This window comes from Delphinapterus leucas, chromosome 1, assembly GCF_059928025.1.
Source record: "Delphinapterus leucas isolate spDelLeu-1000000601 "Yukka" chromosome 1, BTC_Dleu_Yukka2, whole genome shotgun sequence".
Classification (NCBI taxonomy): Eukaryota; Metazoa; Chordata; class Mammalia; order Artiodactyla; family Monodontidae; genus Delphinapterus; species Delphinapterus leucas.
In genome coordinates, this window is record NC_143129.1 from 133,186,666 (window position 1) to 133,198,958 (window position 12,293).

At 38.8% G+C, this 12,293-nt stretch overlaps 1 protein-coding gene across 1 annotated transcript in view; it reads right to left on the bottom strand.

Moving 5' to 3' along the window:
* The window catches only part of SGIP1 (SH3GL interacting endocytic adaptor 1), a 130,412-nt gene that overhangs the window by 36,224 nt on the left and 81,895 nt on the right, over positions 1-12,293 (bottom strand). The gene's annotated exons all lie outside the window — the stretch shown is intronic.

The following is a 12,293-nucleotide window of genomic DNA, read 5'->3' on the forward strand; positions in this document are numbered from 1 at the left end:
TCCAATATAACATAAAAATTTAAAAAGAAAGAAATTGAGAGTTATACTAGGATCTTAAATAACTCTGAAGTTTCTACATTTCTCCTTTATTTCTTGAATGGTTTCTGTTCTTACAGTCAAAAAGTAGATGCTGGTAATTTTGAATTTTATGATATTTGATATTTATGAATGGAGAGGCATAAAGAATGCTGTCGGTCCTAGTCTGACTGCCTGAAAGCCTGCCATTTGAGCCACCAGTTTCCTGGGGAATGGGCTGTGAGCAGAGTCCAAAAAAGGCAAAATCTAGGAAAGGAGTAATCAACATTAAGTAACTCATTCTTCCCCTTCCTGGACTCACCCGTTACAATGATGACTGCAACTCCGGAAAGTCACCAAAACATCTTTGAAAAATTAACCTCACCCTTGCTCCTTTGTGATACTTCTCCAGAAAAACCTTTCGTGTTTCTCAAAGGCATAGTTCAATGAGCCTCTAAATCAAATCTTGAAGCAATGTTGCAGTTACTCTGAATATAAGACTGAGCAACACAATTGTAAGTCACACACACTGTCTGTGTGAATATGTGCCAGCAGGAAAAGAAGCCCCAAGGCTATATTTACTAATATCCTGGTGACTCAGTACAGCAGAGCCAGCAGAAAAGGAACACGTCCATGAAAATTCCTGTCTGCTGAAATTCTACACTCTAGCAGAGATTATTGCCACATACATGTTGCAAAATAGTTGAAGATACAAAAGGGTTAAAATCTTAAGGGCAATGACTTATCTTAATGCCTTATTTTGATGACCCCCAATCAATCTTTGATTTAATAAATAAAGCAATGAATGTAAAATTCTTAGCACATATTAAGTATTCATTAATGTTAATTATTTTAAGAAATGATTATATTTGTATAGTACTTTATAGTTTACAAAGGCCTTTCACAAGTAATTGATTAAAGTCTATTAGGAGTATGTTTGATATTGATGAAATATATACATTCCACATACATAAAAGGGCTTAGAAATGGGAGATTCTCCCGAGTCTTGACATCACCTCTTTGAATCCCTTTTTCATTCACTGTGTCAGCTCTCCTCTCTCTAGTGGGTAATCAAAGGTCCTTTTCTCTGTCTGGGGGAGTCAGAGTCAGGAGTACAATGTATGGGCTGTCTCCATCTGTGGACAGCTCTTCTTAGAAGACACATAATAAAAAACTATTGTACAAACTAGTATGTGTAAAATAAGTTACAGGGATATATTGTACAACACAAGGAATATAGCTAACATTTTATAATAACTTGAAATGGAGTATAACCTTTAGAAATTGTGAATAACTATATTTCACAACTGTAACATATAATATTGTACATCAGCCACACTTTAGTTTAAAAAAAGCTATGCATGATGAAGGCTCACAACTATGCAAAGGTAAAATAGATCCTTCTGGTGAGTCTCAGCTTCTCCACTCTTTTCTCAGGAAGTTTGAAGTTACTTGTCAAATTTGCTGAAATACCTTGATTTACAAATTCCTTAATAAAAGAAATGGTAACAGATTTTCTTCCAACATCTCCCATCAGCATGAACACAGCATCCCGAGGAGTGTATCACCAGGCAGATCATTAGCCTCAGCGAGGCAGCTTTAATGATTGGCTCTGGTGGAGGCTGGTGGTAGGAGGTGAGTGTACAGCAGGAGGACGCATCCTGCTTCCACGGGATTCTCCTGCTCCATAAGCAGCCAGAAAAGAGGGCCCGTTGTCCCTGCTGACAAAGAGCAGGGGGCCATGTAGCAGCTCACAGCAGACTGAGTTGCCAGATGCTTTATGTGGAAGACTAGAATGCAGCAACCCGACCTTCTTCAAAGCAGGCGATAACTAAACAAAGCAGTCCAGGGATATGGGAAGGTGGACAACAGTGGTAATAGCTAATCATTATTGAGCACTTTGCATGCACTGACCTCGTACTTGGCTATTTAATCTTTACTACAACCACTACAACACTATGAAATAGGTTACTATTTCCCAGTAATACCATAACTATTCCAATTTCCAGAGAAGAAAACCAAGACTTAGGTTAAGTAGCTTCCCTAAAGTCACATCATGCTTAGACTATAATTTAGGCCCCGAAGGCTAATTCCAAAGCCAATGCACGCGCATACACACACACACACACACACACACACACACTTTCTCCCTCTCTCTAAATATATATATATTCCATGTATTTATCTCTATGGATATATGTGTGAGTGCATGCATGTGTGTACACTGAAAGTAAACTAATATAAATTAAATGGGGACTTTGTCTATTTCTAATATCTAGGATAATACCCAATATGCCTTTAGATTAAGATTTATACATTATGTAAGATTTTTATTAGAACTCTAACTCAGCAAAACGTTTTATCTTTCTTTAAAGCGGACTCTGTGTAGACTTAAAAGTCATGCCTGTCTCTTCTTCTGGAAGCTCTCCCTAACTTCTAGGCCAGGTTGTCTTTCTGCTGGGTGCCTCCCCAAACACCCTATCTCCTGAATTATAACAATCTCTGCATGTTATTGTAACAACTTGTTTAATGTCTTTTCTATGCTCCATGAAGGTAGAAACATGCTTTTCTTGTTCCCGACTGTAACCCCAGTATCTTTCATAGTGCTGAGCACATAGTAGAGGCTCAGTAATTACTTGCTGACTGAATGAATACAGCCACAACAATATTTGTCCTTATAGCAATATTGTCAAGGCCGTGTTCTACAAATTTGTTCATTGTTTTCCCTATCAGATACCTACCTATTGTAGAATTAGTAAACATGGTAAACCTTAGCATTTTAATCAATTTTGTGCACATACATACAAACATATGTAGACAGTCCTAATTCCTGCTAGAGAATATTAACTGCGAGCATGTCTAGACACATTGCCGCTACCATGAGGAGGAGTTTAGAAACTCTGTAATGTCATAAGAAGCAACTAATTGCTCCTTTTGAACATGACTTATATAAGTTTACTGTGGGGATAGGCAGGGAACTTTAAAATTTATTGCAAGAGCTCCTATTTCATGGAAAAAGAAAAATGAAGTGCCCTATTAAAAGAAACAATTTTCTTTCTATTTATAAGCCAAAAAATACAAAATTTATTACTCAATTATTTGTAAGGTTTATACAAGTCATTACGTTTTTGTTTGATGTACTCAACAAATATTAAAGATTCCTTCAGTCTCAAATGATGGTCAGTTTTGAGTGTTCACGTCTGTGGTTCAGAAGGAAGAGAGAGAAGCTTACAAGACAGATGAGAAGGACACACGCCCAAGAGAGGACGAAAGGCGTGGACAGGCAGCGGTCAGGGAAAAGAGGCAGGATGTCACCTCTACGCTAACTTGTATTTGCAATAATGGCCTTCTAGAAGCTGGTATCCTCCTTCTAGGCTTGGTGTCTGCAATTTTCCTATCTGTTACTTAGGCGAACGGTCATACTCAGAGTGCAGCCGGGTGAGCCGGTTAGGCGCTCTCCCCCGAACACGAGTGACCGAGAGACAACAGATGAGCAAAAGATCTAGGCACTTAATATATACCACAAAAACCTGTACATTAAATATCCTGCATTCAAAATTAACCATTAATACTTGTGTGGCTATTTAAAGAAAAGATACAATGGAGCAAGTTCCAGGTTACAATGCATTCCTTTTCCCATATGGTTCCTGATACAGGCTTGCCCCAAGGCTAAACCCTTACCTCCCTGGATTCAGTCCTCACCTCTAAGCAAATAACTCCCACATTTCCACAGTCTGTTTACTCCTGGACTCATACTATATAGATGGTGTGCAGGACTTCAAAGCTGAGACATCTCCAAAGAAACTCATTTTTTCTGACCAAATCTAGTGCTCTTGGAGTCTCCTTTCTTCTGGTTTACAACAGTACCCTTCTCCCTGTGTCTCAGAATGGAAGTGTTCACTTATTTTCCACAACCTACTAGATGTCAGATGTTTCTACCCCAATGGTGTTTTCCAAAGCTCTCCGTGAAAACGGTACCGTCGGTTCTTTCCTATTTCTCCCGAACTGCTTCAGTAAATCCCCAAATTTCTCTGTGCCTCTAATCCTAAAAGTCAAAGATGATCCTACCAATTTCTTTCTCCAAAATTTCTCAAAGTTCCACCTTGCATAAAGATTGTAATCAAATTCCTTCTCTCAGTATTGAAAGCCTTTTGGAATATGATCTCTACTTACTTTTCAAGATCATTTCTTAAAACATTCCTGGCCTCTCCCAGTGTTTACTGAATATAATGTGGATATCATTCCTGGGTATGATGTGGATATCACTCACCCTAACGTCTTTGCTCAAGTCATTCTTCAAACTGGAACAATCTTAGGTGTCTGAAGTCCTCCTTGTACCTTACTGTCTGTCAGGTCAAAGTCCCTGTGTCTCTAAAAAGCTTTCCCAGATTCCTCCCAGTTAAAAAAAATCTATCCATTACTCATACATTTCCAGCGTGTTTTTAAAATTCTATTATGACATTCACTACAGTATGCCTTTTATAGAAAATCCTAACTCTTCTATTTCTTGTGAATTCCTACAAGGCAGAAGCCATATTGTTTTACCTCCATAACTCCTTCACAGGGGAGTGTGATAGCTCTCTAATAGCTAAGAGCAGCTCAGGGAATGCTTGTTAACCACTGAAAGGAGAAATACAAGAATGAACAGTCTTTAGCTTTTCTATTCTATTCATTACTAACCCTAGTTCCCTTTTCCTGATCTAGGGAACTATTTAACTTATGCTTCAGGTTTTGAAATTGTCTACACATAATAACTCTTCTTTGTGGGGCTTAAGGCTCTGTGCTGTTCTTATTTGTTCTTCATTTGGTAACCCCCATCAGATGAGAAACACTACGATTTAATCTACTTTTGCACCCAGACAAGTGTGACTGAAACTCAGGGTTCATTTCCTTTGTTGGGGAATAAAAGACTTCAATCTTGAGCAAAGCAAAGGCTGTCCAACATTTACATATTTTAAAATTATTGAATTATCTTCATTTTCTTTTGCATGAGGGACACATTCAGAAACAACTGTGTATTTTGGACCATATTAGAAGAAAATACACCATCAGTGAGTCTGATGGGGATACGAAAGGAAGCTCCTGGCCTTAGTCACTACCAGAGACCCAAGAGGTCACTTTAGAGACCAGGAAAATACCAGAAATAAACAAATGCATCTTAGCTACAGAACCTTCTTGGCCCCTTCCCTTAATTCTCCTCATTCAGTTTGAATGAAAATTCAAAGTATGAAAAATAAAAACATTTCAGAGCTACGAGTAATAAAAAGACATGGAGGAATCTTAAATTCATATTATTAAGTGAAAGAAGCCAATCTGAAAAAGGCTACACCTTGTATAATTCCACCTATATGAGATTCTGGAGAAAGAAAAACTAGGGAACCAGTAAAAAGATCAGTGCTTGCCAGTGGTTGGGGGACTGGGAAAGAATGAATAAGCAGAGCACAGAGGACTAAGGCAGTGAAAAAACTATGTAGGATATCATAATTACAGATACATGTCATTACACATTTGTCCAAACCAATAGAATATAAAACACCAAGAGTGAACCCTAATGTAAACTATGGACTTTAGGTGACTACCCTGTGTCAATGTAGGTTCATCAATTGTAACAAGTGTCCCACTCGGATGAGGAAGGTTGTGCATGTGTGAGGGCAGGGGGTGAATGGGAAATCTCTGTACCTTCCCCTCAATTTTACTTTGAACCTAAAACTGCTCTAAAACATAAAGTCTATAAAAAACCAAAACCAAACCAAAAAGCCTTTCATATTGTGTAGTATGTTAGTAAACCACACACACACACACACACACAAACTATCTTAACTTGATTTTCCTAATTATCCTACCAGGTGGGTATTATACCTTCCACTTTAAAAATTACAAAACAGAAAACTCAGAGACATTAAATTCTCAAGATCACATAGTTATTGAGTGGCACAGCGAAGATCTGAATATTATAGTGGTTAGGAGCATTTATAACATAACACTAACTCCCTCTGAACCGATTTACCCACTGACTAGCTGTGTTATTTTGGGGAAGTAACCTGAATTCTCAGTGCCTCTGTTTACTCATCTGTAAAGTGTGAATAACGATAGTGCCCACTTCACACAGTTGCTGTGTAGATTACACGAGTTTGTGGCCAGGGAGTAATTAGCAGAAGATGAGAGCCATGGTAAGGGTTTATTGGTGATATTGCATCAGCAGTATTGGTAGAAGCAGCAATGGATATTGGATATGCTGAATGGATATCCAATATCCATATGCTGAATCCAAATAAAATCATCTTTTCACTAAAGGGTACCCTTTGCTTGGTGACTTGGGATAGAAACTGCCACCTACTCTTAAGCTTTCCCACAAGTATTTAATTGTATAGAATTCTGATATGAATTCTGTACATTCACATCATCCCTAGCAACCCATTCATAATTTGGCCTGGACATCAGGGCTAAAACAGGGAGCACTTTGCTGACTACGATGTTAAGAAACACATATTAGGTCTTTGTCCCAGTTCCTGGCACAGAGCTCCTCAAACCCTTGTGATTGCTTGAGTGAGAGGGTTAGTGGGGGCTTTGGGGTTATTCATAAAAAGTCTCTTTTAACCATACCTGAGTCCATACTAAGGAGGTGACTCTTGGAGGATGGGGGCTGGTTGGTTAAAGGGTTGAACTTTCTGTTCCATCTCCCAACCTCTGGAAGAGGAGAGAGCCTGGACATTGACTTAATCACCAGTAGTCAATGATTCACGCAACTCTGCCTACATAATGAGCCTCCCATAAACCCCCTAAACAATGAGGTTTGAAGAGCGTCCGGGTTGGTGGACACATCAAGGTACTGACAGGGCGGCACACCCAGACAGGGCATGGGAGATCCGTGCCTCTACCCCCATACCTCCTCCTAGTCATTTCTTTCATTTGCCTGTGCCTGCGCTGTATCCTCTAGAATAAACGGTTGATAGAAAGTAAAGCTCTTTCCTGAGTTCTGTGAGCTGTGCTAGCAAGTTATCAAAACCCAGGAGGTGGCTGTGGAGAGCCCTCAATTTACAGGCGGTCAATGAGAAGTACAGGTGACTTGTGGGACTTGTGACTGGTGGGTAAAGCGAGGGGCAGCCTTGTGGGACTGAGCCATGGGGTGTGCCTAACTCCAGGTAGTTACGTCAGAATTGTTCAGTGTGAAGGGAAACACCCCACATGTTTGGTGTCAGGCGTGAGTGGAATAAAGAGAGAGGCTTCTCTTTTACTGACTTTCTTGTCTATCTCCAGCATGACAGTCATACCCAAAACATGTGAGCCAAGGCACCTGCCTCAAAGAACAGGAACAAGTGAAATATCAGCATGTTGGTCAATCCCAGAGATTTTCAGAACCAGGTCATTAATTTCTTGTGAAGAGGTCAAGTGAATTCTGAAACCCTCAGCAGATCTGCCTGGTAGAACATTTTGCAGGTTCAGCTCCACTTGAATCTTCTTCACAGGTTTAGGCTATTTTAAAAACTGCGACCTTCAGTTATGAATAGAAAGGGCTTTACATTTTATATTGACAATGTACTTTACATAGAAAGAATCAGAATAGCTAGGAAGTGCGATTTTAATATTTTTAATGAAGACAGCCTTGTATCACTGCTTTTTATGTTTCTATATCATTTCCCCAACTTAGTTGTACTTAACACTGTGACTTGCAGAGTTGGGTACTCGATAACTTTACTGCATTATTGATTGAAAAGGGCCTACAGTGGGGTAGGGGCAATTAGTGGACACTTCCCACTTGAAGAATATTGTGAATTTAGCAAAAGAGCTGCTTCCCAGAAAATTGGTTATGCCTTTCAATTTTTCTTTCTTTAGTGACTCTCAGATGAATGAATTACTATCCTCCTGGTCATATGTGAAAAATTTGACCTGTTTGCTTCTTACAGGATGCTATTACTATTGTCAGGGCAAAGAAAGTTGAGTGGTCCATGACTATGATTATGTCTTGCCAATTTTTAAGCAGGGATATTTAATAACCTACTGAAGGAGGTCAGAAGTTAAAAATATCCCAAGTGTTACTTTTTTCACATGGACTACATAATTCCAAAGAGGAAAATGTAGATCCCACTGTATAGAGACATACTCTTCCTCTGTGGGGTCTAACGATAGGGGTCTAAAGAAGAAAACTTGAATGTAGGCTTGGCTAGTGGACTGAACGAGAGTGGGGTGGACATGAGGCTAGAGGTTTCAACAAGGTCAAAGATAAGGTGTAGTCCCGGGACCAGGAAGCTGGAATGTTAGGAGAGTTGGAAAAACCTGCGAGCTTCACCTAATCTCAAGGGGCTGTTGCGAAGGCTGAATGAGATCACGGACGCGGAGCAGAGCATCAGCCTCGGTCTCCAGCTAGGAGCCTGGTTTCAATCGCTTCTCTGCCTCTTCTTGGCTGAGTGATCTTGCAAAAGTGACTTATGTTAGCTGAATCTGAATTGCCTCATCAGTGAGTTGTGCAGGTAAAATGAGATAGTAGATGAAATGTACTTTTTGCATAGTAAGAACTCAGGTGTTAGTTATTATTATTCATTACTTTTATTACCTCAGGTCCTCTTATTTATTTATTTTCACCCCCAATATGTTCCATTCTCCTTCCCTATTTTATTTTTTTTTCTGTAGAACTTAGGCTGTAAATTTTACTTGTTTATCTTTTTACTTTTGATTCTCCACATTAAAATGTAAGCTCCATGGTGACAGGGAATTTTTCCTGTTTTGTTCCCTACAGGGGAGTGCCTAGGACAGTGCTGGCACACAGTAGTACTCACTAAATATTTGTTGAATGAAAGAATCATTGTATAGGAGTATAGGAAGGGGGACACATGGTTAGTTCTGAGATAGAAAAAAATGACACTTGTCAGTAGGGACCATTTCCAAGATGTGGCCAGAGGTGTGGGTTAATGAGTGGAGGGAAAGTTTATTGGAACTGAAGAAGTCAAGAGGCCCTGGAGCGAGGGTGTTGGGTGGATCATCCCCATCGAATCTATGACACAAAATGAAGCTAGGGAGTGAGGTGGACAAGAGGGTGAAAAGGGGCTGCCAGCATCCCTAAGCCTGTAGATGAATGCAGAGGAATGCTCCGTAGTCAGTGGTGGACGGCCGTAAGTAAAAGGCAGGATGAGCAGATGGCTGCTTTACATTATTGGGAGTGGGAGTTGGAAGTAGCAATGGGGAGTTGGGAGAACTCGTAGTCCCATGACATAGGGCCCACAGAAGACTGAGGAGCTTTCCGTGGAGAGAGCTAGAGGAGAAGAGATGGCCCCTGGAGAGAGCTGGGATGCAGTTAAGGAAACAGGTGGGCGAGTGTGGCAGAGAGCCTGGGAATGCAGAGAAGGGTGTTGCTAAGGACATGACAGTCCCACAGGTTGGTGGGGGTGAGACTAGTAAACGGGAGCACGGAGCTGTCTTGAGAGGAGAGTGCGAGTGGCTGTATGCACAGAGGAGAGGTGACACTCAAGAATGTATGGCTGTAGGTCGTCTTTTTTTCCATTACCAGATACAAGATGATTTTGTAGTTAAATAAGTTAAACAAAGATAGGGACAGCACATTTCTGGAAGCATCTTGATGTTCAAATGCTCTACAGAATTATTCAAATATCTAACAGTCACATCTTCTACTTGTTATGGAAATATCTTTCCCTTCCTTCCATCTCAGAAGAATACTTGATAGTTTCAGTTGGATATACTCCTGGATGAATGAATTTAAACAGTTACCACCTCTCGTAACCTTCACCATTTTTTTTCAGCTGAACTTAAATAGGTTAAAATTTCAGTGAATTTTTAAAAGATGAAATTGTTTATAAAAGTAAACCATTAAGACAAGCTTTGGAACTCTTCTGAGTTAGAACTATCATCTAATGCTTTTCTATCTCTCTTGTTAAGTTAAATTTGGAGGTGTGAAGCATCTCAAGTTATCTCCAAATAAGTTCATAAGGCAAAGTTCATTAGTGAGTTAGCTGATTGGTCAGTGACTCAAACACTCACTGGGTAACCACAATGCCTAGAGAACTGTAAGAACAAAGCAATGGATAAGACAGGCTAAGGTTTTGAACATGATAGAAACACTATTTAGATGCCAACAAATAATAATTTCAAAGCTATTTGGAACAAGTGAATATTTTGAGCTGGGAATCTTTCTTCCTCTTCTGCATTCCCTGAATAAAGAATTGAAGATAAAGATAATTAACATTAATAATAACAAATGTGGGTAAAGCCAGAGTGCCCTAGAAGAATATACTAAAAGTGCTACTCAATAAAACATGTTGAATGACAGTCTTTTGGGAGTTTAAAATTTGGGTAGGGGCACTATTCTCAAGGCATTTTAACATGTCACTGTTTCTATGCCATTTTATCATCACAGCAGAAAATTTAAAAATCATTCCAGGTTGCACTAGCTAAAACTACCTGAGACGAATGTACATAAATGATGAAAACAAAGTTTTCCATTCTTAAAATGTAGCCATCCTTATGTCATTTTAGTTCCGGGGGTAAGGTGTCATTTTTAGTTTCTCTTAAGTCTTCTCTTGAAGTTCACTGTAACGTATTTTCATCTGCATGAGCGTTTCTTGATGAGAAGACTAGGGACACATTTATGAAACAGCTGCTCCTATAGTCCCTTAAGAAGCCTTGCCTATACTTTCCAGCCTTGAGCAAAGTCCAAGATGAAGCTAACACAGAACTAGAGATTCCAATTAATTTCTATTCAACCTCTTTCTTGTATGACTTCTCTTGGCTTAAATTGAGATGCTTAAGGAATTTGGATCTTACTAATTAAAATGGCAATGTTACCAACTTTAGATACCCCAAAATCTACTAACAAATATTTTCTTTTCCTAAAAAGAAAAAAAGGGGTTCACATTGTTATTTCATATGTTTATTAATACTTATATTTGATTGATGATGTGAATTTTAAAAACAAACAAACCAACAACCAAAAGTTCTCTTTAGATTGGTATCTTCAGAAAAAGTCTACCTCTCTCTGTTTAAAGAAATCCAAACCAAAACACAAGCAAAGCAACCAACAGATACTCTAAAGCCAAAACAAACCACACCAACAAAAAATTATGAAATATATTTTTTGGAGCCCCAGATGTTACTTGAAGGTTGCCGGTAGCATATGGCTTAATTTCCTGGTTAAAGCAGGGTAAACTACAACTTCTACTGTGGCCAGACTGAACCAGAGAAAGAGCCTTTATGTATGCAGGTATTGGCTATAAGTCAGGATCACCAACCTATTCAACTGTAGCTTCTGCTCTGAGTTGTGCTGATCAGTAAAAAGACACCTGGGCACTTTTTAATTCCATCTGATTCGAAGAGAAAGTTTAGCAGGTCATAAGTTTGTGGATTTTGCATCTTGGTTATCACAAAATTAATGGCCCGAGGCAACGAAGGTTTCCGACATCACGTGGAAAATATGCATCTTCCCTTAAAGGCTGCCTATCCACCTGTTCTCTGCCTGACCCAGGATAGACATCAAGTATTTGGGAAGCTTTAAATCATACAATATTTCCTGCTGCTACCCAAGCTACTCCAAGCTAAGGACTTCCATCTCTGGGACCACCTTGCAAGGAAAAGTCACTGTTAAGAGAAAAAAGCCACACCACAAAAACTACTTCAAAATCTGTATCAGTCATTCTGATTTTTTACAATTGTGCTAAAACACACACTTAAGAAAGTTCTTTTTGTTGTCATGAAATATAAAACGTTCAATATTTAGTTTCAATTCTAGAGTAGAATATCTTTTGGCCAACTTTTTATCCCAAGATAAACTTAGCTATTTAAAATCGTAGAAAGCAGAGTTTTAAGTGATATGTGTAAGATAGTCCATTAATTAAGTTGAACTACTTAATTTTTCCTATACAATAGTTTAAACAGGCCATTTTATCAAATGCCTGGCCTGTTAAAATGATTTAGAATTTAAATATAAAACAGAAGAATGCTAATCCTTAATACAGAATATAACAAATTATCCAACATTGAGGTTAGATACCTGACATTATATTTATGTATATTTTCTTTCATCTTCTAAAACGGCAAGTCCAGTGGTAGCTGTACATTTTACTAGTCATTCCAGTTTCAATTTCCATTTCAGAAGATGTAAATAGAACTTACTAAAATACTTTTTTTCTTTTCCTCACTTTTCTGACCTCCCATGCAGCATTCCTTGTCATAAGAATATTTACACATTTACATTTTACAATAATGGATGTTGTATCTGAAATATTAATTATCCAAAGCAAAGTTAAATTCCAATTCCAACCAAAAATGTCCTT